The following is a 26,877-nucleotide window of genomic DNA, read 5'->3' as shown; positions in this document are numbered from 1 at the left end:
TCTCTGTCTGTCTTTCTCTCTGTCTGTCTGTCTTTCTCTCTGTCTGTCTGTCTTTCTCTGTGTGTGTGTGTGTGTATGTGCCCTTTCAGCTTCATTCCTCTGAATAAATATCTCCAACTTAAAGTGGGCTGAGTTTTCACAAAAGCCTAGGGAAAATTACAAGTTCCTTCTTGTTCCTCATTCAATATATGCAGTAAGTGCTCTAAGAGCAATGTATCTTTCAGTTTTGAGCTTTGCCCTATCCACAGTGAAGTAGCTGAATGACTATTATTCAGCCTCCAAAATTACTGCTCCCACTTGGTTTCCCCGAAGGAAGACTAAAAAAAGATTGTCAAAGGCCAGGGACCTTCACAGCCATTCTCAATACACACCCAAGTGAAACCTAACGTGGTAAATGATGTAGCAACTGTCAGGTACTTCATCTAGCCAGGTGAAATTGCCTATTGCCTTGATAGGTGTCAGGTATTTCCACCTAGCAAGGCAATAGGGAAAGCATCCTTCCAGCTGCATCCAAATCTAAAATTAATTCCTCCTTCCAATGTGGTTTTAAATGTATAACAAGGAAATGGTATTTTCCCAGCTAAAAGAACTGAAAGAGCTTGTCTGCCTCTTGGTCTTTCACTTGTAAATAAAGCCAGTGCTTTGACAACCAAGACAAATGTATACCCCGCTTTAGGTAAAAATGAAGAAACTGCCAGAAACACTTAGTGACTGTCAATTTTATTACCTGCCTCCCCCATCTGGAACATTATTTCATTTAGAGCCAAGGTAGAGAGCCAAATTGCATTATTTCTGAAGGATGTGAGTACATTTTAGAAAAGCATCTGTGTGCATTATGTTCCATGAGGCATCATCTCATTTATATTATCCGTGTGTTGATAAGGGCATGGCCAGCATCCTTAGTAGCTACAGAGGTCTTCAAGAAATTGGATGCTACAGGGTCCATACATCAATGTTATGATGTGTTTTTCATGAAATCTGTAAATAAGGTCGACAGAATAGGAATATTTTGGATAACAAGATCTCTAATAGTTCTTGAGGAATGGTCTGCTTCTCCATAAAGTCAATTTATTTATCTTTTTAAAATACTATTACTCATTAAAAAGTCTGATCTATTTGGTGAAAATAAAGCACCCTCCACAGCATATTGAGATAAAGAGGTAGTTACTTTTCCACAAACCAATGAGGAGAAATAAAAGCTGTTAGTGTGATAATTAGTATCTTTATGGTTTCTAGTATTTTATTTTTTGTTGTCACCTAAAACTTTATCTCAAATCCAAGAGACAAGTAACCTGGTCTTCAAAGGAAAGAATGACAGAGAAGAAAGAAAATGATTAGGGTCATGGATGCTAGGATTTAGAGTTCAGTAATGCCATTTTTATAGACACAGTGAAATTGGAAAGTAATCTCCACTTTTCCCCAGACTTCCATCCATTCTGAGTATCAAATGCATGTCAAGGTCCATTATTGTAAGAAGCATCTCGTTGGCTTTTACGTGCTGCTGCTAAGCTTCCTGCTTGTCCAAGGCTGCTCAGGCTAAATCAAGGCACCCAGACCTGCTCATAGGTCCTCTCCTCCCACTGGAAACCAAAAGGCCAAAGTGAGTCTCAGAGACTCAGAAAGAAGAGACTCAGAGACAAAGATGTAAGAAGTAAACCACAGCTCAAAGTAAAGCTGAACATTGTGAGCAGAATTGGGAAGGTTAGAGAATTTGTCACCAGATCTGCTGCTCTTGCATGGGTGCCTTATTTCATTTTTGTGAGTCCGCATCCATAGAACTGCAAGAGAGAAATGATAGTACCTCCGTAAGGGTGAGCATAAGGATGAAATGTTACATCTGCAAAGGGCTTAACAAAGAGCCAGTTCTATGACAGTATTAAATACTGAACCCAAACTGTAAGTACAAATTCTAATCTTTAAATTCTAATCTTCTCACTAGATATAAAGACATTTTTGTGGCTTTACAAGGTGTGATCAAAAATATAAAGAATGCCACTGCTGATCACCCAGCGCAAAGACAAGCTTGTAAAAACATTGCAAAGTGTCCTCATTCACATTGTTCACTGAACCTGGCATCATGCAACTTCTGGCTCTTCCCCAAGGTCAAAATGATCATGAAAGGTAAACATTTTAAATCAATTCAGGACAGTGAGGCAGCCACAAGAGCACAAATAAAGACACTCACGTAAGAGGACTTCCAGAAATGCCTCAGAAGGTGGCATGAACAATGAGATAAATATGTTCAAAGTAAGGCCAGTACTTTGCTTTGTGTCTTTTACTGTAATACATTTTTAAAATTTAAATATTCATTGCATTTTTCTATCACACCCTATATTAGAAAGAAACATGAGTTAAAGATGACAACAGCAACTTTTTAAAGCAACTAAAAAGGTAGGAAAATGCCCTTCTTTATTAAACATATTATTTTCTTACTATTTTTATTCCTAATAGAAGAGTAGACAGTCTATTCCAGATCAATGAGCATCCCCTCAGGCCCAAACACAAGAGCGAAAATGAATCCTGAGTGACAGAGCCTGGAATTTCACTCCCTCCCACCACCTGCTCTTGGGGGTCAACTGTACTGTAGTATGTAATTACCAACCTCATCACTGCCTCTTCACTTCCTCTCTCCCCCATCTAATTGATGGCCTTGACACCAGTGCAGGGTCAGCCCCCTGGAAACACCTTGGGCACAAACCATACCACCCACCAGATGCTGCTCACTCAGAAAGCTAGCAGTGGCCAGAGCCAGGAACTCAATGGTTGGATTTGCTCAGAGTTGAGGAAAAAGTGATAGAGCAAAGAACAAGATTACAAATCCACACGTGGCAGAAAGGAAATTATCCACAGTCTTAGGATGGTCTTGGCTACAGCATTTGTTCCATTCATTCATGTGTCTGTTGGCAATTCTCCAGGTGAAGGACACCTGGGTTCCATTTCTTACCTTTCTTTTAGGGCTTCCTTGTTTTCCTCTGAAATCACCCACAAGCAGTGAAACTGTTGTCCTGTCAAATGATGGAATTGTAGTCCATGGCAATAGATGGTTCACATCTGTCAACAGCTATGAAGAAAGCACTAGAAGTGACACAACAGAATATAAATCACCAGTGAGAACCCAGGATTATGCTTAGGTGCAGGGCCCTAACATGACCTTCCTGAAACAAGAACCAGCCTGGGATCATTTATTCCTGCTCATCTCCGTGCTACAAGAGAACAAAACTGCTAGCTCGCCTTTCCTAGAAACATGTCCCTTCTTTATCCCCAAGCACCCAGTCCCAACTCCCACAGGACACACAGATCCTCTGTGATGTGTCTAATTTCCACTGTAAGCCCCTCTCTATTTCAACCCATTATTGTGTCCAAGCTACAACAGGAAAGAAAACTTCACCTGTAAAATGAGAAAGCATTACACCAACAGTACAGGTTATAAAAGTAAAAATAAATAAATGAAATTACATCAAACTAAAAAGCTTTGGCTAGCAAAGCAAATTACAATGTTAGCCTACGGGTCAGGAAATCAAATTTTCAAACAATACATCTGATAAGAATTTAATGTCCAAAATTTATAAAAAGCTCAGATAACACAATAGTGCAAAATGACTTGATTTTTAAAATGAGCAACAGAGGACTGGGGCTGTGGCTCAGTGGTAGAGTGCTCACCTAGCAAGCATAACACCGGGGTTCTATCATCAGCATGGGGAAAAAAAGGCAAAGAACTTGAACAGGCACTTCTCCAAAGAAGACGTAAAATTAGCCAATGAGTATATGAAAAAAGATGCATGACATCATTTGTCATCAGGAATTGCAAATAAAAACTGGTGTGAGATACCACCTCACATCTATTAAGATGGTTATTATCAAAAAAAATCAAGAGATAGCAAACATTGGCAAAAGTGCAGAGAAAAAGGAAACCCTCATACACTGTTGGTAAGACTATAGATTGATACAGCCATTATAGAAAACAGATGAAGGGTCCTAAAGAAATTAAAAATCCATGTAAGGCAGCAATCCCTCCTCTGGGCACATAGCCAAAGGAAATGAAATTGCCATCTCATAAAGATATCTGATCTTTCATATTTAGTGCAGATATTCACAGTAGCCAAGATATGGAAATAATCTAAGTGTCTATTAGTAGACAAATAGATAAAGAATCTGTGGAATATTATTCACCCTTTAAAAATAAAGTGGTCCTGCTGTTTGCCACAAATGAGTATCCCTGAAGAACACCTTAGCCAAATGAAAAGTAAAATAAACCAGACACAGAAAGTAAAATATTGCATGATCTCATATATAGGTGGACTCAAACAAAAAGCAAAAAACATAGCAATAATGAAGCAATTTCAAAGGACAGAATTGGGGAAGGGGAGTATATAGGAAGGTGTAAGGTCAGAGGACAAAAAGCAGCATATATTTAGAATGAATGAGTCTGAAGATCATTATTATTAATTCAACATGAGGCTTATAAGTAACAGAATTACACTATATTTAGGATTCCTGCTGAATGAGTCGATCTTACCTGCTCTTTCCTCTAAAACAAAAAAGTGGGTAACTAGGTAAGATGATGGATATGTTAATTCGCTTCACTATTATTATCATTTTACTACTTATGAATCCCATAACATAATGTTGTATAGCTTAAATATATACAATAAAATTTATTCCCTTTAAAAAAATATATGGTGCCATAGCTTCTGGTCATTGAGCACCTCTGAAAACAGTCTCATACTATTACCCACAGCTCATTCTATGTATTAACCTAAGCTCAAGAAACACAACCAACCAGGCATGGTGGTGCACACCTGTAATTCCAACACGTGGGAGGCTGAGGCAGGAGGATTGCTGTGAGTTTGAGGCCAGCCTGGGATACAAAGTGAGTTCAAGAACGAGCCAGACTGAACTGCATAGTGAAACCCTGTCTCAAAAAAAAAAGAGAGAAAAACAACTAAACACAGATGCTAAGAGACAGCTCAAAATGAGAGTTTCAAAAGCAAATAGAATATCAAAGAAGATACATGATTCTCATAGCTAAACTTTTGCTTCTGTCACTTGCTCTAGATTAGGAAACAACAAATCTAGCCCTCAGGCTGAATCTGGCCTATTGCCTGTTTTTGTAAATAAAGTTTTATTGAAACACCACTTACCCATTTATGCACCATCTTTTGCTGTGCTGGAACTACAAAGGCAGAGTTGAATAATTATTTCTTATAACTACCACCAAATGACTCACGAAGCCTAAAGCATTTACTATCTGGTTCATTACAGTAAATGTTTGCTGACCTCTGCTCCTTTGGTTGTCCTTACATTACCCAGTTATTGAATTATTGCTAGTGGTAACACTTATTATTTTCCCCACTACTGACTATTTTGGCTTATGACAGAAAAGCTCACATAACCCCATCAAACAAAAATAGAAAACCTGTGAGCACTAGAGCCTGGTTATAAATAGGTAAAAGTTAACAACTGCACATAAGCCAACTAGTCTGACTTCTTTATAAAATCTATAAGACATGAGTTGTATATTTAAATTAAGCCCATCCTATGGTTATTGAGCAAGTGCTTCAAGATCAGAAAGCAAATTAAGATAAAAAGAACTTTGTTCTGTCAAGTAAAAATGCAGAAATGTTATTAAAGATTGTTGCATCCTGGGATCCATTATGCAAAGTCCACAGATAAGAAGATCAAAGAAATCTCTAAGGATTTTCACAACTGGATCCAGAATTTTCTCAATCAAATAAAGTATCAACTATTAAGTGTGTCTTACTCAGAACCCTTTTAATAAGAAGTATATTTAAAAACAAGAGCAAAGTAAAAGATATTTATTTTTTCATGTAATATGCAATGCCTGTTCTAGCATACTTCTCAATTCTGTCCCATGCCTATGGGATGTTTTAGAAGACACTGCTAAACCATCTCAGTGAGTTTGATATGAAGCAGACAAAGTTGCTGCAGAGCTCAGGCTGGTACTCAAGAGGTCTGTAATTCAACTTTATAGCAAACTTACATGTCTACAACTCTTTTAGTCCCCACTCTTTAGAAAGAACTTGACCCAGTTCCCTTTGGTTTAACTAAGGTATTAAAAACTGACAAAGATATGGGCTTCAGCTAAGAAACCTCACTCCTGGGCTGACTCAGATTTTTCCAGTAGTTGGACTGTATACCAAAGGTGTCACATGTCTAATATTGTGAGACTCAAGTGTTAGTCTGCACTGCAGTCCAGATGGCTACACAGATGTCCCAGCCATCTTGACCAAGCCCCTTGGGGTGGTGAGCAAATAACTTTCAACCTCCCCATACTGACTCCAGGCTAGGTTGGGAAAAGCATAATCAGACAGGCAGCACACACCTCCACGCCCATACTCCTCACATATACATACACAGAGTAAACCCACTTGCAATTAAAATACAATTCACATCTGAGATTAAAAGGTAAAGTTCACTCACAAATGAAAAAGATGGGTGCTACAAAGTTCACCTCCCCATCACATGCAGGGCCATTTCTCTGTGCATTTTCCTCACTTTTTTACAATTAAACTATGTCTTATTTATGTATCTGTATTCCTAGCATCTAACATAGTAAGTAGTAAGTAGACGCTCAATAAATACTTTGCATGTGTCCAGTGAATTCATAAATGTTTATTGAACACCTATGTATGACAAGTACTTTATTAAGTCCAATAAAATAAAACAGTAAGACATAACCTGTGTCTTCAACATATCTCAGATTGAGGAGAGCAAATACACAAATAATTACAATGTGTAGTGGTTGTGTTATAGTCAGCATTTCCAGAGTTGGGCATGTAACCCTGTTTTGAGATGTGGGATGTGTGAGTAGATAGGCCTGAGCAAAGCATCCTTTCTGTCTCTGGAAATGTAAATATGTTGTACATCAGGACCATAACAGTCACAGGGTACAGTGAAGAAGAGTTTCTTTTTGACTATTAAATCCATGACAATCACCAGCAGTCACCACTCATTGTAATATGGGCTTGCTTGTTGGAGACCACTACAAAGTGGCTCTGAGCAGGATTTAAAATTAACTAATTGGCTATCAGTCTGCTCTAGGCCTAGGCCCCTTGCCTGGTGACGGGAGCTGATTCATAGTAAGTGAGTCTCCATGAAACAGTGGTCCCAGCTGAGGCCTGTAGTGGCCTGTGAGGTCAGAGATACCTCAAAGGGCAAGGTAAGGCCACAGCTGTGGACAATTGGCTCAGTCATCAATTAAGCAGATAAGAGACTGCAACTGCAGGAATTGCTCCTACTGTCTCACTTCTACCATGTCTTCATGATAAGACATTACTACTGAATTGACTTGATTAATTACTTGGAAACATCCTTGAAGTGACCCTCAAGACCCTGCTCATTGCCTGCACTTTCCTCAATTTCCCCACCCTTTGTTATTAGACCTAATAAAAATGGGTGGTCCAGAGAAGTCTTTGTCTTAGCCCTCTAAGTCTTGAGCTCAGCCAAAGGGTTTTGACCCTCCTGGAGCCCTAAAATCATACCACTTGTCTCATTTCATTTAAGCCTTTGCCATACACTTATTTAGGAGACTGGGATCTAGATAAGGACACAATACTTGCTCTTTTTTTTTTTTTTTTTTTTTTTTTGGTGCTGGGGATCGAACTCATGACCTCGCACTTGCCAGGCAGGCACTTAAGCCACTGAGCTAAAACCCCGATCAATACTTGCTCTTCTAAATCACAGCAATATAACAATAGGCTGTTGGTGTGCAAAAACTTAGCCAAGCAAGATTCCTTGGGTCTTACCTTGCTTTAGGCACACAGCAGTTAAAAATAACGACAAAAGAAAAAAAATCGATTAGTTGATAAGATAGAATCAAAGGATCATAGGATGTTAAGAGTCTATACAAGGGCATTTAAATGTGACTAGAGAATGTTTGATGCCAGATGATGAATGTGGCCAGTTTCATTCTTCTGTTCAATTGATAAAGTGACTGATAGGTCATTTGAGCTTTGCCAGAAGGGAGAGTATCACGGGAAGACTTAGCACACAGTAGTCATCTGATAAATGTGCTTTGAATGAATGTAGGTAAGCATCTGAGGCTGTGGAGAGGAAAACTAGGCCTCAAAATCCAGAAGCTCAAACAACACAGCCACAATGACCTTCTCATCAAGCATCAATCAACACCTAAGTATGTTCTAGGAGCAGTAGAGAAGGCAGAAGAAATTATACCGGGCTCCTGATCTTAGACTCATGCAAACAAGGCTAAGCGTAAGCAGCTTGTGAAAGAGGGAAATCAAAATGAAGAGATGTTCAAACTAATCAATTATCAGGAAACAAATGAAAATATTAATGACAGCTGAGGGAGCATCTCAGTGGTTAGACTGCTTGCCTACCATGCAGGCCCCGGCCTTGATCCCAAACACCACAAAAAAAGAAAATTTATTAATAAGATACTACTTCATGCCAAATAACTACCAAAAAAACTAAACCAAATAATAGCATGAAGTGTTGGCCCAAATTTAAGATACAGAATCCTTCATGCATGGCTAGTGGGAATGAAGACCAGTATGGTCTTACTATGAATAATTTAGCACTTTCTAGTCAAACTAAGTATATGTGCATCATCAGTTCCAGTTCTGGGTACGCATATATCCCAAAGAAATACTCACACAGCTCATAAGAGTCTGTGGATGGGGGCTGGGGATTTAGCTCAGCAGCATAAGCACCTGCCTTGGAAGCCCACAGTTGTGAGTTCGATCCCTGGTACCGATAAAAAAAAAAAAAAAAAAAAAAAAAAAGAGTCTGTGGATGATGACACTCAACACATTTGTGGAGTTTGAGGCAATTAGGATATTCACCTGTGGGGATTGCACAGATACAATATAGAAGGAAAACGTGTAACACATGGTAAACTGTACACACTTGGAAACAACATATTAGATATCCATGTAATAACATGGACAGATCTTGAAAACATACTGATGGTTGAGAAAAATACAAAAGTAAATGAAAGATACAAAACAATTCCATTTTGGAAAATTAAAATGTTTTCTCATAAGATGAGTATAACTGTATAAGAAATCTTCACAAACAAAATGATATTTTTTAGTTTTTATTTATTCATTTTTGGTACCAGGGATCAAACTCACAACCTCATGCTTGCCAGGCAGACACTTATGCCACTGAGCTAAATTCTCAGCCCCAAAATGGTATTTTCAACACATATGACAGTAGTTGCCCCTGGAAGTACGATGAGCAAAGGGACAAATACAGATTTGATTATCTGGAAGTAGGGTGCTGCTATAGGAAATATTTAATATGTTGGGCATACCTTTGGAATGAGTGGTGAGCAAAAAGTTGGAAGGAATTTGAGGAATATGTTGGAGAAAGCCTAATTGTCTTGAACATGCTATAAGGAGAAATCCTGACTTTGGGACTTTTCTGGTAAGGACTCACAAGAGAGTAGGTTATATGGTATTGGAAATTGAAGAAAGAGAACCTTATGCAGTACTAGCAAAAAGCTGAGCAAAACTCACATAGTCATGGTGAAAGGAGGAAAAATGTCCAGTGAGCCAGGAGATCTAGTCAAGGAGTGTTCTAAGGCATTGAAAGTGCTGCTTTATCTCTTTTCGCTACTTACAGTAAAATGCATGAGAAAAAAGGGAAAGGAAGAGATAGAGAGAGAGGCAGGCAGACCAGGTTTTAAAAATGCTCAGCCTTCTTAGGCAGCAAACAACACTAAGAAATGGCTTCCAAGCAAATATCAAATCCAAGCCACTGCTAGGAAAATATATGAAGCTGAAGACATGAATGTAAAAAAAAATTTATGAATGTAAAAATTTTTTCAAGGCCTCAGAAAGATCAAAGATAGTACCTTAGAATCTATACAGTCACATAAATATCCATTTAAAGAGATTAAAAATGTAACTCACAGATCCTTTCCTCAAGTAAACACTGTCTCTAGGGAGTTACAGATGTTGGACAGCAATAATCTATCTGAGCAACCGCCCAGGTAAAAATGGGCTTCTCTCAAAGACATTTCTGGGGACATTTCTAGCTTTTGCCTTATTGAGTGAACCCCAAAAAGACTTGCAGAAAACTATAAATACCTTAAAATAAATGTTTGCTTAAACATTGCCAACTGGGACCAAGAGGATCAGAGATAGTACAAAATGAAGAGATGTAATTGGGCCCTAAGAACTTTACTGGTAGGAAGCAGTCTAAGAGATGATCACCTGCATAAATGCGCTGCCTTCCATGAAAAAGAAAACGTAACAAGAGTGAGCCTGCAGATGGATCCCTTTCTGAATGAGCCTTGAAATGACTGGGCTCTGGTAACAACTTCATCAGAGCCTTCCAAAAGACTCAGAGTCAGAGGCCCTAACTATGTTGCATCTAGATTTCAGATGACATAATGTCCCTCATTTATTGGTCGATAAATTTTGGGTATTTTGCAGATAATAACTTGTATACACTTTATCTCATAATACAGATTTGCTTTCCTAAGGAGATAAAAAATTAATGTAAATGTTTTTAAATATTGAGAAGTTATTCTAATTGAGTAATTTACATGTAAACAGCCCACCACAATATCATTCAGTTAAGTCTTCATCCAAACAATTTTTATCAGGTTCTGTCCAATTACATGGTTATGATCTGAATGTCTGAGCCTCTTCTCCCTCAAGCAATGACGAAATCTTCATTGTGTAGGTGATGATATTTGGAGGTAAGGCCTTTAAGGTTGTGATTAGATCACAGGAGTAGATGGAGTCTTCAAAGATGAGATTAGTGCTCTCTTAAAACAAATCCCAGAGAGCTCCCTCAATCCTTTTTTCTACTTTGTGAGGCTGGGGTGAAAACAGAGCTGACAACAAGTAGCAGAAGCAGGTCTTCACCAGATGCCAAATCTGCTAACACCATTATCTTGGACTTCCCAGCCTCTGACACAGTAAAAAGAATTTTTCTTTTGTTTGTATAATAGACTGTCTCCCAGTCTATTATATATCTTGTACAGCGCCTAAATTGACCAAACAAATATTAGGAGGTATAGATATTTGAAAGAGAGAGACAGAGACAGAGAGACAGAGAGAAAAAGAGAAGAGGAGAGGAGAGGAGAAGAGAGGGGAGGTGAGGGGAGGGGAGGAGAGGGGAGGGGAGGAGAGAGGAAGGGGAGGGGAGGAGATGAGAGGAGAAGAGAAAAAAGAAAGAAAAGAGAAAGAGGATTCCTGAGATTTGCCAGGGTCCCTGAGAGTATATTATGACTCAATACCCCACATCAGAAAAATGAGATATCTAACTGACTTAAGCTCCACAATTAAAAGACCTGGGTATTGTCTGGGCTTCCTGTTTGGAGAGATTTGGCCTGAATCCAGGTTCTTCTGGGCTAGCTTCGCTCTCAGGCAGGCTGTAGTCAGGAGGTAAGCTGAGTTGACTTGCCAGGTGTCATAGTAGTCAATCAAAACAACATGCCAAAAAGAAAAATCAAGCCTTTATACATTACTGTGATAGTCTGAACAAGAGGTGAAACAGGAGACAGTGCTAACCCCCTAAAGGTGCTCCAGAGAACACCACCTGGGGAGGGTCAGATATATCAGAGCAGATGCAAGAATCGTCTCACCGAAAAGGAGGCTGCTGCCTTCCTACAGATCTGATGGGAGGGCAGACTCCATGAATGGAAAATAGTGACTACTATGTTCAGAGTTGGGGGTGCTGCTTTTAGAGTCTGTCTTCCCATGAGCAGAGTACAGCAGAAGCCTCTGGGGAAAGCTTCAGCCCAGGGCCCCCAACCCGAAAGGCTTCTGAAAGGAGACACCTGGGACAGCAGTGCAGAGGTGAGTAAGAATATGGCCGGTCAGTGGTTCAGCACTCTTGACTGCTACCCCTCCAGAGACCCATATGCACTGGCTAAGTCCCAGGTCTGGTGGAAGGGGGGAGTGTCCATGTGGACAAAAGCCACTGTATCCACCCACAATCAGGCCTGAGAGATCACACTCAGGTTGTTCGGCCAGGAGATGATTCTCCACTCATTTTTATAGGATAAGATGACTATTCACGGCTCAGATTTACATACTATTCCACCTCTCAGAAACAGTAGGAAGTGAGTGCTTTACCTTGACAGTTCAGCAGAAATTCTGGGACTGAATCCAACTAGACTGGCTTGGGTCTTCACTAGTCCCTGACGCAACCACTGTGGCCAAGAAGATGGAGTTAACTGATTAGATTGGATCATGTCTCCACATCTGGGTCTAAGGCTGGGGACAGGACTTTCACAAACTAAACAGAATGAGAAGGAGCATTTTTTACCAGAAACACTTAAATAAGCAACACCCACATATGTCCATGCTATAGTGCTGGAGTGAAAGTGTTTATGTATTCTCTCATCCATTTAATAAACATCAACTACACATTATGTACCAGGCACTGTCCTAGACCCTAAAGAGACAACAGTGAACAAAAATTATCAGAAAAAATCTCCTAGGTTGAGACAAACAACACAATAAATAGGTAAACTGTATAGCCTATTATAGGGATATGGGGAAGGGTGTGTGTGTGTGTGCCTGTATGTGTAATAGAGCTCTCTAAAGACTATATAGAGGAAAATTATAAGGAGATAGAAATATGGGTATAAAGAGAGTAGTGTCCTGAAAGGCCTCGTTGAAGTTAACCAAAGAATGGGTATTAGAGTTTAGAAATCTCCAAAGACTCCTATGTTCAGCGATGAGACTTTTGGAAGGTTTACAGGTTCACTCAGGTGCCATACTCATCAGTAGATTAGTCCACTGATGAGTTTATAGCTAAATGTGTTGTTAGCAAATGAGGTCTGGTTGGAAGTGGGCTACTGGAGGCAACACCTGGAAGAGTGTATTCTTGTCTCTGGCTCTGTTCTCTCTCTACTTTCTGGCAGCAATAGGGTGACCAACCTTTCCTCTGCTATACCCTTCCACCAACTGTTACTGCTTGAGGCCAGTCAACCATGGACTGAACCTAGTGAAAACATAAACCAAGGAAAACCTCTCCACCTTTTAAGTTTCTCGTATTTCTGTATTTTGTCTTGCTGATGGAAAAGCTAACTAATACACCGAGTGTCTAGACCTCTAGGGAAAGAGCATTTCAAGCAGACAAAATAGCAAGTACAAAGGTCTGGCAATGGAATATGCTTGATGTGTTAAGGAACAAAGAAAATATAGCTAGATACAGTACTGAATGCCAAGCTAAATCTGATTTTCAGGTAAACAACAAATATTTTAGAGTATAAGTATGTCCCATATACTTAAAATATCCTATGCAACATTTGAGACATATTTGTACTTAAAAACTAAGCAATGGTTTACCTGAAGTTCAAATTTAGCAGAGTATTCTTATATTTGTATTTGCTAAGTATGGCAAGACTAGATCAGTGAGACTGAAGCAGAGTGAAGAATGGGGATGCTATGGATTGAACCATGTTCTTCTAAAGAAAATTTTTTGAAGTCCTAACTTCCTTTATCAGTGGTGGCAAACCTACGGTTCACCTGCAGCCTGCATCAGGCCATTTGTGGTCAATGCAAGCTCTAAAATGTTTCCTATCACTGTCCTATACCCTAAAATATGGCTTTATTTGGAAGTAAGCTCACCACAGATGTAATTATCTGGGTTAAATAAAGTGGCACCAAATTCAATATGACTGCTACCCTTATAAGAAAATGACCATGTGAAAACACACAGGGAAAAGGCAATGCAATAAAATAAAGAGAGACTAGAGTGACAGCTGCAAGCCCAAGAATATCAAAGATACTGGCAACACCAGAGGTTAGAAAGAGGCAAGGAAAGACCTTTCCTTTTTAGTTTTCAGAATTATGTCCCTGCTGACTCCTTAATTTCAGATCTCTAGCCTTCAGAACTGTGAGGCTCCTCATTTTGTTACTTAAGCCACGCAGCCTTTCCTGTTAAAGAAAAGACAGAAGCTGTTAAATAAAAGCAGCACATGAGACTGGAGAAGCAAAGAGGATGGCAGATGGACCTGTAGGATCTGGTGAGTCACATGACAACTTAACTTGCACCCAGCATGAAATGGAGAGTTGTCTGAGAGCTTCAGAGAAACTGCCCACTTAAAGGAATGTCAGAACAGCCTGCGGGGCACAAATGAAGGAAGTGGCAGGTGACATTCCAGAAACTGTGTATTTTAATCCAGCTGGAGTGTGAATGACATAGTCAGAGTGGAGGCTGAAAATGTGAGCAGAGGCCAGATCTTCAAAAGACTTTCGGTAACTTAAAATGTAGAGGTGTACTTTTCCCTGTAGGCCAGAGAAAGCCAATGGAAAACAACAGAGAGTAGAGATCAAATTTGTCCATTACACATGCTTTTTTAACTCATCATACTAAAGGTGAACAAAGAATTTAAGAATGGCTGGACAAGAACAGAATTATAAGTATTATGTTTGGGAAACAGAGAGATAACTTGTTCATTAGATAGAGGATCTTACTCTAAGCCCATCAACTCATACTACTGAGAAAGCTGCAGTCCCACATACCCCAAAGGAAATTTGGAAAATACCTCGAGTTTCTCTAGAACATTTCAGAAACATACCACTATGACCCTCCAAAACATGCATATCCCAAGCTGTTAATATGTTGAGGGAGATGGATTCCCATTTTCAGAGTGGGATCACAGTATCTAGAGAAGCAAATATGTGTTATCAAGATGACCACAGCAGATCTGAACCTGCACATTTTGCACTGATAATCCAGGGACTCATGGCTTTCAAACTTCAGTATAGAGGAAAAAAATCCAAGGAGCTTCTGAGAATGCATATTCCCAGGTCCTGCCCTAGATGGATTTCTTAAGTAAAAGTGGTCCTGTAACTGCATTTTGAGAACCTACCAAAGAAGAGAGACTTGAGGATGCTTTTATGGAGAGTGATAAAGATCACAGGGGAAGAAACATCAAGTAGGGAAGGAAAAGGGGAACTTGCCGTGTAGACGCATTATTTGCTGAAACCATATGGAAGATTTTGTATATCCATTCCTAAAGAAATATATACACAATTTTCAGTTGATTTGTAAAGAGTCTGAAAAAAAACTAGTCCTAAAAAATGACTATAGATAGCAGGAAACGAAGTTCAGAATCCATCTGTTTTTTGAACATCCTTAATAGTTTGACTTTAAACAGTAGTTTTCTACCTTGGATCTTATCTGAAGAGCTCTAAAATCTACAGATCTCTGGATCTTGTCTCCAGAAAGTCTGACTGAATTTGGTCTAGCATGTAGTCTGGGAGCTGGGATATTAAAATCTCCCTAAGAAATACTAATGTCCAGGAAAGCTGAGACAGATGGATCTAGAGTTTCAGAGGAGCCTCACCTTGTGGTGGTTGTTGCTGTTACCCCACAAGGAAACTGAGACTTCAAAGAATTAGTGACTGACCCAGAATTCCCCAGCTGGGGAGTAATTCCAAGACTCAAGACTAGACTATGGACTCCCACTTTAGTGGTCTGACAAACATTCCATCGTGGGGCAGAGGCCAGTGAGTCTTAATGAATGAAAGGCTGAGCGTGGGCTCCTGCAGTGGACAGGTCAATCCAGGCAAAGCCTTCATGGGAGGAGGAAACAGTGATGGAGGTGCAGCCCAAGATGCCCAGAGGAAGGCAAAGCAGCTCAGGAAAATATGATCAAGAGCTAATAAAATCAGCTGCCACCTAACAGGCCAGCATGAAAGGTAGAGACTCAAATCCCACCTTGTGGCCTCCCAGTCAGTGTTGGCCCCCAGCTGGCCCAATATTGAACAAAATAACAACAATAAAAACTCTTAAATTAACGACATTAACAGTTTTGTGACCTCAGGGAATCCAGTTCCTTCCTTGTTCCCTAATACTGGGCCAGGCTTTTAGAAGGGGAGGGGGGTGATTAAGGTAAAATAGAAAGAAGTCACTATCCAAAAAGTAATGTTTCTCTCCCTCAACTCAGTAAAAGTTTAAAATGGCTTCAGTTGGAACAAAGCATTCTGTTGCCCAAGTGGCAATTAATAACAACTTCAAAAGCAAATGTTCCTCAGAAAGAGACCACAAAAGCTCAAGGCCTTGGTTTTCAAACTTTTTAAAAATAAATCCCCTTGATAAAACAATCTTTATATGTAGCTAAACATTATCTATATTATATATTACATGTATAATATGATACTATATACTGTGTGTTACCAGTGATATACACAGTATTTATAACATAGTATATGTTATATAACAGGGATATTCTACTGTGTCATTGCCTCCCACCCATCCAGCTCTCACAACTGAAATCCAGCCACTAGGCTGTACATGAATCCCCTCAACCAAATCCTAGGACATGAGAAAGAACAGCAGGTACAATTCAGCAATTCACTAATGATGGGTTAAGGATTCATATCATGCTTGGCATTGTGCTCCATGCATGGAGGAATTAAACACTGTCTTCACAGATCTCACTACCTTTTGAGGGTCATGAACAGGAAGGGGATAATTAAGAAAAGTGTAGTAAGGGAGGAATCGGGAGCACTGCAGAACATTACTGGAAGAAGTGGAGGTCCGAGCAAGGCACCTCATTCTGAGGAGATAGGAGGAAATAGGAGCCATCAGGACAGGGTTTCTCAAAGAGGAGATCTCAAAGCTAAGGTCACTGTCATTCAAAGAGCAGGTTCTCATGAGTTTAATGAGGGTAAGGAGCCGGACTTTGGATATGAGAAAGTGAATGAAACAGAGCCATATAGGGAGAAATGACAGGGTATCCAAGGGGCCAGGGGTCGGAGACATCAAGAATGAATCTTGGTGTATCACAGGGATCCCAGGCAGTCCCAGAACTGAGGTCCTGGCTCTCCCAGCAAGACACAAAGAAGAGACTAAAACCCTAGAGCAGGTGTGGTGCCACTGAACTGGCCTCGCGTGTGAAAGAAATTACCTTTGAAGTAAAAACATCAAAATGGCTTTTGAGAAATCAGATCTCCTTGGCTGGATTTCAGTTGTAGGAGCTGGATTTGCCAAAGCCATGCAATAAAAAAGACAGCAAAACCTCAATAAAGTTCTGAGCCACCATTCAGAGCTGCTCCTTCACTGGGCTCTCCTCCAGGCAGATCCCCACCCCCACCCCCCATAATGTACCAGCAAGGCAAAATACACAGGAAAGAAAGGCAGGCCACAGAGAAACCCTGGGGCAGGGACATTGCAAGGCCACCACCTAGAAAAACTTCATCTAAGACTTCCCGCTGAATGAATGGACTTTCACTGCACGAATGATTGTGCTGTTCTCCTGTAGTACTGGGGACAACGCAGAAAAGCTGGTGTGCGGTCCACTCATGCTTCACAGGGTTTCCTTTACAGCAAAAAGAAAGTAAAAAGCACAGGCAAGTCTAGAAGTTTTGCTTTTTTTCTCTCTCTCTCCTTTTTCATAAACTTTCGTCTAGTGTCTTAAAACTGCTTTTCTACTCTCTGTTTCTCTATCTTCCTCCTTCTTCCCTGGGCCCCTTCATCCTCCCAAGACACTATGACAAAGAAAAATGCCACCATGGGCCTTGTTTTCCAGATTCAATCAAAGTTCAAAGCTTTTATCTTGTTCTTAATTGTACCTTGTACTGATAGAATATAGCAAGGCTTTCTGGGCCTTAATTATTTCCCTTAAGATCTATTGGCCCTTTGGCCCCCTGGGCAGCAGCATCCTACAGAGTCTCCCAGATAGATCCAGGGCTACCAAGAAGGTACAGCATGCTCAGGAGAGCAGCCAGCCAGCACAGTGTGCCACTCTGTGCCAGCCGTCTCCGAGACAGGGCTGGGCTGCCCTATTTCTCAGATACCCAGCTCTATTTCCGCACCCCCATATGTACACACACCAGGGGATTTTTTTTCAATGAGGCTACAGACTGATAAGGCCCACCCAGCCAACAAGAGAGGAAACCGAGGCTAGGGGACTTTCCAGTGCCCCAGACCAAATTGTGACCAGAGTCTGGGATGAGGATTCCCCTGCTCAGGTTCTTGCCTGATGTCATGATTCCCTTCAGAAAGGAGCTGGAGGCGTTTATGAGACTGAGCACATTTAAATAGCACATAGAAGCCCAAAGGTAGGCTAATAACCCAGGAGAAACAGACAGAAGCCCTGGTTCTCCATCGCCTGCCTATGCAGCCGGCATGCAGGAGGAAATCACAGCTTTGGTTAAGGCTGACTACAAGCCTGTCATTCACAGTAAGGAGCAAGTTATCAAGCACCTCAACAAACCATGTGTCATCTTGAGCAGTGTGGGAGCTGCAACCTACAATTCTGGGGCCCACACCTGAGTGAGGGTGTGAAATGCTAGGAGACTGAGAAGGCAGGAAGCTGAGCCTCTAATCATCTTTACTTAATAAGAATAGGGCACAAAGATTACCATAAACTGGTGACAATAGCTGAATTCCATGGAAGGTTCTCTGCTTTTACAAGGCCTATCTCTCTCTCTCTTTGGTTTTTTGGTACCAGGGATTGAACTCATGACCAGGCACTTGCCAGACAGGCACTTACTCCGCTGAGCTAAATCCCCAGTCCCAAGACCTACCTCTTTTTTTTTTTTTTTTGTCTTTTTCCTTTTTAACAGTACCGGGGATTGAATTGAACTCACGACTGCCTGCTTTCAAGGCAGGCACTTATGCCGCTGAGCTAAACCCCAGCCCCAAGACCTACCTCTTAAACCTCATAGTTGACCCAGAGGTAGACACAGAGAAGTTTAGTGTCTGCCAGAAAAGTGGCAGAGCTGGAATTTAAAACAGGCAGTATAGCACCAAAGCTCAAGTCCCACTAACTTCTTCACCAGGCCACTTAGTAAAGCACTAGGTTTCCCGTACTTCATAGCAAAAGGCACAAGACAAAGATTAATTTCTTTACTTACCCAAAGCTGTTTCCTAACCTGGACAGGAGATATAACTTCCGTTATGTGGGGTAACCTTTTAGAGAGTGCAGAATATGTACTTCCTGACTCAGGGCTAAATTTAACATTTCTTCACAACCTCAGCACTTAATACAGTACCTAAATCAAAGACAATGCTCAAAAAGTACTTGATGAAGCCAGGAGCGGTAATACATACCTCTAACTCCAGCACTCTAGGAGTCTGATACAGGAGAGTCACAAGTTTCACCCCAATTTAGGCAACTTAGTGACTAATGGAGATGCCGTTTCAAAATTAAAAATAGAAAGGGCCAGAAATGTAGCACACGTATATATGCTTGATGACTCCTGGCTCAGCCATTTACAAGCTGTGCAGCCAGAAGCAAGCTATTGGAATGTCTCTGGGTTTCAATTCCCCATTTATAAAATGGAGGGGTAACAACACAGCACCCTGGTGTAGTTGTATGGTTGGAAACCACATGCCTAACACCTAATGGTTACTCACTAAAACAGTGGCTATCATAGCTGTCTTCAAAACCAAGATGCCAAGGGTGAGGTAGGATTAGATGGAGCTGTGATTCTGATCTAAAATTAAATGGCACAGAAAGGGGTAGCCTTGGGTATTTCCATCAGTGTTTTGATGTTGGCTTGTTTAAAACTTCTCTTTTAGAACTCTAGGTGATGAGTTGTCCAGCATCTCAAAGAGAAAATTCTGGGAGATGTCTCCCATACCAGATACTTTGAGGTATGCTCCCTCTCTCTTCCCCCCAGCAGAATTCCAATATTTTGCAGGTATCTATATCCTCAGCAGGACCTGGTACTCCCCAGAAGCCTAGCCCCTGCTGCATGGGATGCATTCATAAGGAAATCTGTTGTCAAGTAAAAGCTATACACTGAGTCTAGAAGCAAAGGGAAGACTTGCCCTTAATGACAAGTTGAAGTTGCTGAATTGACCAAGCCTGCAATACTCTCCCTCCCAGTTATATGAAATAATAAAAATTTGTATTCAAGGCCCTTAAGTCAATGATTTCCATTCCTACCTAAACATATTCTGATAAAATTTGACATCTTAAGGTGATAATCTCTAAGGATAAGTAAACTTTAAATTATCCTGGGAAAAAGTAAAATAGCCTGAGAATACTTTAGGCTTAGGTGCACACAAATACTTCTGCAAGCACAAGGTGAAACCAGTCACAGTATACCCCAGTCTATGTGGTCTTGGAAAGGAGTAAAGGCTTCTGATTCCCAGGTAATTCTAATTTCCTGAACAATGACCCCAGAAACCTATGAAGCCAGCATATCCAGTGAATCCTCATCCAAGTTAGAGACATTACCTGGCTCAGAAGGATTCTGTCTACCTCTCAACTAAGGAGCAGACACATTCTATTCTTGGTGAGCACATCACAAAGAGTGCTACAAGCTTAGGTCAGAGAAACATACTGAACCTAGAGTGTGACCTATGCAGACACATATCCACAAGTTTCCAAGGACTCCACCAAGCACAAAGTTGTTTAAATGTCTCCACTTTCTGGGGTTCACCGGCAGAAAAAATGGGAACCCAGTGGAGTATATAAGACATCATGTACTGCTCATTACCCACTGTTCTGGGTAAAGTGGCTGAAAGCTTGCTCCTTCTTCCCTCGAGGAACTCTCAGAATGTAAGGATGGGTTTGGGGAGGAAAGGGAACAGGAAAATATTCTTGATACACACTTTGAACATTGAGAGACCAAAGTGACGATGGAGAACAGTATCAAAAGTGGGTCTGAGGAAGTCACATAGCTTCTCAGACATCATCCACTTATTCCAAAGGAGCTACCTAGATCTAAGGCTCACTGCTGAGTTCCCACCACCAGATCCCAATGGCATCAGTATGTACAGCAAAACAATTCAGTGCATTGTCGTAGAAAGGCACCAGGCAGTTATGGCCCCAGGGTCAAACCCTGTCTAAAGCTTGTATTTTCCTGCCCACAGCTACAAATGGTTTTTACATTTTTACCAGGCTATTTAAACCACCACCAAAAAAGAACATAAGGCAGAGAAACAAAGCCTAAAATATTTGGTAAATATTTTACAGAAATGAATTTGCCAGTACTTAGATTAGAAAGTAAACTGTGGTCAGAAATATAACCTTTATTGTCAATCAAGAATTCTTTGGGCCTCTTTTGGGAAAAGTCTTTGCCCTTGGCTACTAGGGGTTAATTAATTACAGTTCCTCTCCTGGTTGGTGCAGGTGCCTGGATGAGAGAGTGGCTAGTGCATGGGCCAACGATTTGGGTTTCTCCTAATTCTTCTCTGTAAGCCAGTCTGTTCTGGAGTGCGAATAATGATTTGCAGCATTCCAACACCCTTCAGGGTAAGGGCTTCCAAAAGGAGTTGGCATAGCAAACTGCTCATGAAATACATACCTTCTGCTCTAGATGGGTTGAGCAAATGAAGAGATAAAGGGGACCAGATGATGGAGGTGTAGATCACCTGCCAGCTGGAATTCTTCAAGTCCCTGGACCCTGGGCACTGTCACTGACTGCCCTGACTGGAAGCCCTGCCAGAGCCCAGTTTTGGGGCAACAGGTCTATTCTACAGACACTTATCTCTCAGGAGCAGGCTCTACAAAGAGCTACAACTATTGTGAATTCAGTTCAAACAGCGTAAGTTTTTGAAGTCTTCCAGCTGGCCCACATTTCAAACAGCAACAGAGACAGCTATTGTATCAGCTCAAAGAAGGCACTTATATCATCAATGCAACTCATTATATTTGGATATTCTCTTCCTGCCAATGCACAATTTAAATAATCACTTCAAAGCAATTTGTTACATAATGATTGAGTCTTACATAATTATGACTTTCCTTGAAGAAGCAAAAGCCATTTGGGGGGGGGGGTGAGAGTGTCAGACTTAGCTAACAAAGGGACATTTAGTTGCCCTGGATACCTTGCCAGAGGCAGCATTGATGATAGGAGGGGAACAGAGGGAAGAGGAGTTTGAGGAGTTGTTGGCTATTTTGCCTATTCCACCTAATCAGCTTGAAGAGTCCATTACTAATCTAAATTCATATTGAGAGTATATTTATTTTTGGCAAAATGTTGGCTTTAATAAATGTCCCTTCCAGGCCATGTGCAGGCCACTGCCAGAGTGGGGACAGCCAGACTCAAGTCTTTCTCTGTGAGTCAGCACCATTCACGGACTGCTGAGGGAGAGAAACAGGCCTCACAAGGAGGTGATCCCCACCTGGAAACTAGCACTGTGCATGGGCCACTTGTGGAGTGGGGACAGCCAGACTCAAGCCTCCATGAGCCATTTGAGGACTGTGGAGGGAGAAAACAAGGCTTCACCAGGAAGTGATCTCCGCCAGGAAACCATATCATTTTCATTGTTTTGTTGGGTTGGGTTTTATTCTCTTTGTTTTGTTTATATTAAAGCTGATGGCATGAGCAGCTATTTAAAAGATAGCAAGGCATATTATGGTAGCCATTTTAGATTTACTTTTGGCTTGTTTTGAAGTCCTTACGGCATTCATTGCTTTGTTTTTATTGTTTCTATTTGATAGAATTGTGGGGGACCAGCGGCAGCTGAAAAGATAAGAAGTATGAAATATAAATGACCTTTATTTTGAGAATGTGGGGAGAGACACCCCCAACCCCCTGGGGTGTGGCATCTCTCCCCGGGGTTGGTGATCTCTCTGTGGAACACGTGGAGTGGAGACATACATGTAGCTTAGGTTAGAGGTGGTGCCTGAGGGGCATTAGGGATGCACAGGTATCTCATTGGTCGCCAGGGACAAATTCCTAGGGGTGGGGAAGATACAGCCATAGGTAAATTCCTAGGGTGGGGGAGATAGGAGCTCTTGGTTCCGCCTAAGGCTTTACCGGCTACAGTGTCCTGTCTGGGCCAAAACTCTTTCATATCCCATCTTATGATTATTATTATGAAAAGGGGTGAAGATTTCTCTGTTTACTGATTCCTGCTGACAGGGGGCACTGTACTGGGGTCTAGGGGAGTCAACGGGATGACAGTTGATGCCCAGGTACCAGGTGTTTTAGCCAGGACAACTTCACTGGTGAATGCATATATGTTAGACTAGAAAAACAAAGAGACAAGATGTTATGAGGAGGCGTGGCACTATCGTATTTAAGGGCCCAGGTGAGGTAGAGGGAAAGGTGCCTTTGATTTAGACATGTCATTATATCAGGACCATGTTGAGGTAGAAAAATTTCCACGGTAAGGCAGAATTCTGAAAATTAAACGTGGGGTTAAGAGGAGTGAAGTTATGAGAGGTGATTACTCCCCCATCTGAAAGGGTAAAAGTTAAAAGGGTAGGTAGGTAAGGCTTATCTCTGGTATGCATGATGTTGGAGTCTTTAGGAAATACTGTTAAGAGTCCTGCTGTAAAAAGAATAAGAAATTAGAAATCAAATTGGATAAAATAAAACATGACAGCCTGAGAGTCATGGCTGTGAGGCCTTGGTAAGGCAGAGTAGGCAAAAGGATGGCTAGATCTAGGGCCTGAGTGATGTGAAACCAGAATGGCAGTCTATTAACTTTGACCACTGTTGAGGTTGCCAAGAATATCAGGTATGGGTTGCTGTAACCTGGTTGTAGTCCTTGGAATGATTTGCTGTAACAGGATTTTAGTAAGTATATCAGCAGTTTCCCTGGTTGTGGGAAAGGCTTTTATGTATCCTGAAAAAGTATAAACAAAGTGAGAAGGCAAAATTTGTCTGTCAGCCTTGACCAGGGTTGTCTGAGAAACTGGTGAATAAGAAAGGAAGGAGGTGGTCTTATATCACTGAGGAGAGGTTTACTAGCAATAACAGGTGTAAGCTGTTGAGGCCTCAGTGTGTCTAAGTCAGTCTGTATAAACACAAGGGAATAGAAAGCATTTTTAAGATTTAGGTTAAGAGTGAGTGGTGGAGGGAAGATTTGGCACCACTGGGTGAATTGGGAAGAAGCAGTCTGGGACCTGCACGAAATAGGCCCTGTTTGTAAATGGCATAGGTTGACCTTTAATATCCCTAGAGGCTGAGGATTTGATATAGCACCCTGAAAACTCAGGAAGAACTCTGTACATATGGCCTCTATGTCCACAAGTGTAGAGAATATCTTACCTGAGACTTTTAGTGGAACTTGGGACCCTGAGACAGACACCCATAAAGGGGGCTGTTGTTGGCCCTGCACCCCGTCAGTCTTCGGCAGCAAGTTTAAGCAGATCTGTCAGCGATGAATCTGGCAGTGCTGGCATTTCCTGTGAGGGTTAGAAGTTAGGATGGCTTACCCACTCTCTGGTGGTTAGGACAGTCCAGTAGCCCTGGGGTATGGTCTCAAAGAAAGCCAGGATGAGGTACTCTCTTGCCCAATGTCTTCTGCTGCATTTGAGGCATGGTCCATGGGGTGGGGGCCAGGCAGCTCCACCCTGTGTTGGTTTACCTGTCTCAGAACTCCAAGCGTCACAAGTGTTATTGTTATCTCTGTTGTTGAAAACACAAAAAGCCATATAAGGTCTCTATGAGGTTTGAAGGTCAAGTTTTACCTTTTTGTTTGGGATCTGGACTACAGTCAAAGGTATCTGTAGAATTAAGTAAGTATGCAGGAGTTAAATGTAATCAACAGGGTATTTATAATTTTAGTAATGACTTCCCATAGGGAGGACAGGTCCAGAGAATTTTAGGAATTAATGTGTCATTTATGTCATATATATAAGTATCTCTTTATGTTATTAAAATGTCTAATGCCATCTGATTTTTGGAGGATGGCCTGTTTAATTAATTTTTATCTTTTTATTTAGGAGAGAAATCAGCTATGGTGTTATTTAATATCAGTTGAATATAGTTAATCATGGCTCGGTGGAGGGCTGAGCCAGGGCAGGCAGATAGGCTGGGAAAGAAGTTGGCACATGGGGCAGAGCTGGGAGGTGGCGTTGGGACACCATGTGAAGCTGGGGCTGCTCCCGGAGGCACAGCCAGTAGCCAACCGACGTGGAGCTGAGCCACCATGTGGAGGAACCGCTCGCAGGATGCATGGATTAGGGCGTGGCATTAGAGCCGAACCCACGCGGACTTGGAACACCGCATGAGAGCCGAGATACCACGCGGAGTTGGGGGGGGTGGCGTGAAAGCCTAAAGCAGCCTGCACATATCTCTCAACACTGTTTGGCCTTGTTTTTCCCATCTCGACGGGGAATGGATCGGTGTGCGGTGGGAGGAGGGGAAGCAGCAAGGAGACAAAGGGACGCTGGCGGGAAAGGACACACATTCCCAAAATAAAGGCTTAAAGATAGAGAGTTTTGTAAACTTGTCATCAGTGTGATAAGCCATAGATAGGTATGGTTTTTTTGGCGGGGGAGGACAGGAAGTGGTCCCCAAGATAAAATCTGGTGTGGGGTCTGGCCCATGAAGTTATAGCCAGATGAGGCAACAGACTGTGGTCTGCTAAGTTTAAAGTCGTCACTTTTTACTCTAGACTGATCGGTATTATATGGTTCCAAAACTCATAATAATTGGCCGTCATTAATATATGAGTGGATTTCATGTGGGTTTAGTAACATCTCTGCCCATGAGAACTTAAAAAGCTCTGAAGGACATGAAAGTCTTTCAGTGTGGACATAGGCTGGCCCAGGAAGACTGCCTTGGGCTATCTAAGGTCGTGAGAGTGTCACACGAACCCACGGAAAGGGGGAGAAAACCTGCCTGGGGCCTGGCCCAGCGGCAATCTCTGGGGGGTTGCTCACCTGCGGTAAATTGGGTTGGTGTTGTTTGTGAGTCAGCAGCAACAAGTTTACAGCTCCCGAGTGTAGAAGTGAGGAATTAATGCAGGATGCAGTCTGGTCCTGGTCCTGAACGGCAGGGGACTCATACTGGGAGGGCCCAGGAGTCTCTCGTCTGCTGTTCCCAGTCAGGGAACCATAGGATAGAACTGTGGAGGACTGGCGGTGGCTGAAAAGATAAGAAGTATGAAATATAAATGACCTTTATTTTGAGAATTCGAGAAGCGACACCCCCGATCCCCTGGGGCATGGCATCTCCCCCAGGGGTCGGCGATCTCTCCGTGGAATACGTGGAGTGGAGGCATACATGTAGCTTAGGTTAGGGGTGGTGCCTGAGGGGCATTAGGGGTGCACAGGTATCTCATTGGCACTAGTTTGGCACCAGAGGTAAATTCCTAGGGGTGGGGAAGATAGAGCCATAGGTAAATTCCTAGGGATGGGGGAGATAGGCGCTCCTTGGTTCCGCCTAAGGCTTTACCAGCTACAGTGTCCTGTCTGGGCCAACACTCTTTCACTATTCTATTCTGTTCAGTTTTTACTATGCCAAAAGTATCTGCAGCTATTTTGAAGACAACAAAAGGCATGGTAACTATTGTTGATTTCGTAAGGTTTTGAAGTCAGTATTATATGGTTCCAAAACTCATAATAATTGGCCGTCACCAATATATGAGTGGATTTCACATGGGTTTAGTAACAGCTCTGCCTGTGAGAACTTAAAAAGCTCTGAAGCACATGAGAGTCTTTCAGTGTGGACATAGGCTGGCCCAGGAAGACTGCCTTGGGCTATCCGAACCCAAAGGATGTGAGAGTCTCCCAGTGTGGACACAGGTTGGCCTGTAACATACATTGGTTTATTTTGATTGGTTTTATTCTTATTTTCCTTGGTTTTATCTTCTTTAAAATAAAATTTTAAAAAATTTTTTAAAGGAATATCTCTTCCAAATATTCAATAACAATCTTTTTTACAGTGGAAAAAAATTACACTCTTTTGAGAGAGAAATCAGAGTGTTTTCTTGACATGAACCTTGCTGAAACGAATCCTTTTTCCTGGGTGTGGTGGATGACAGTGAATAAAGACACACTGGGCCAGCAAGAGCAGTCTTGCTTAGCTGAACCTCGGCATCCATGAAAAGGCTTTGTGTATTTAAACCCAGAGAATTTCAATTTTTTTCAGTATAACTGCAAATTAAATGAATACATTTAAGGTACACAATAGCATGTCTTGAGATACAAACATGTTGTGAAATGATTACTATAACTGATTATTTCAATATATTCATCAAGGAGAAATTTAATTCTTGAAA

At 41.5% G+C, this 26,877-nt stretch overlaps 1 long non-coding RNA gene across 1 annotated transcript; it reads right to left on the bottom strand.

The window, feature by feature from the left end:
- Positions 1–704: 704 nt before the first annotated feature.
- On the bottom strand, positions 705–24,218 carry LOC134478200 (uncharacterized). The gene is made up of 4 exons (XR_010050685.1): positions 24,086–24,218; positions 4,800–4,912; positions 2,945–3,075; positions 705–1,778 (listed from the first exon to the last, which is right to left on the bottom strand). It is a non-coding gene; the product is annotated as an uncharacterized LOC134478200 (long non-coding RNA).
- Between the last annotated feature and the right edge of the window lie 2,659 nt (positions 24,219–26,877).

Source organism: Cavia porcellus, unplaced genomic scaffold (assembly GCF_034190915.1).
Source record: "Cavia porcellus strain 051 isolate PalLab524CR breed Dunkin Hartley unplaced genomic scaffold, mCavPor4.1 scaffold_12, whole genome shotgun sequence".
In the NCBI taxonomy this organism is placed as follows: Eukaryota; Metazoa; Chordata; class Mammalia; order Rodentia; family Caviidae; genus Cavia; species Cavia porcellus.
This window is presented reverse-complemented; position numbering and strand designations above follow the sequence as displayed.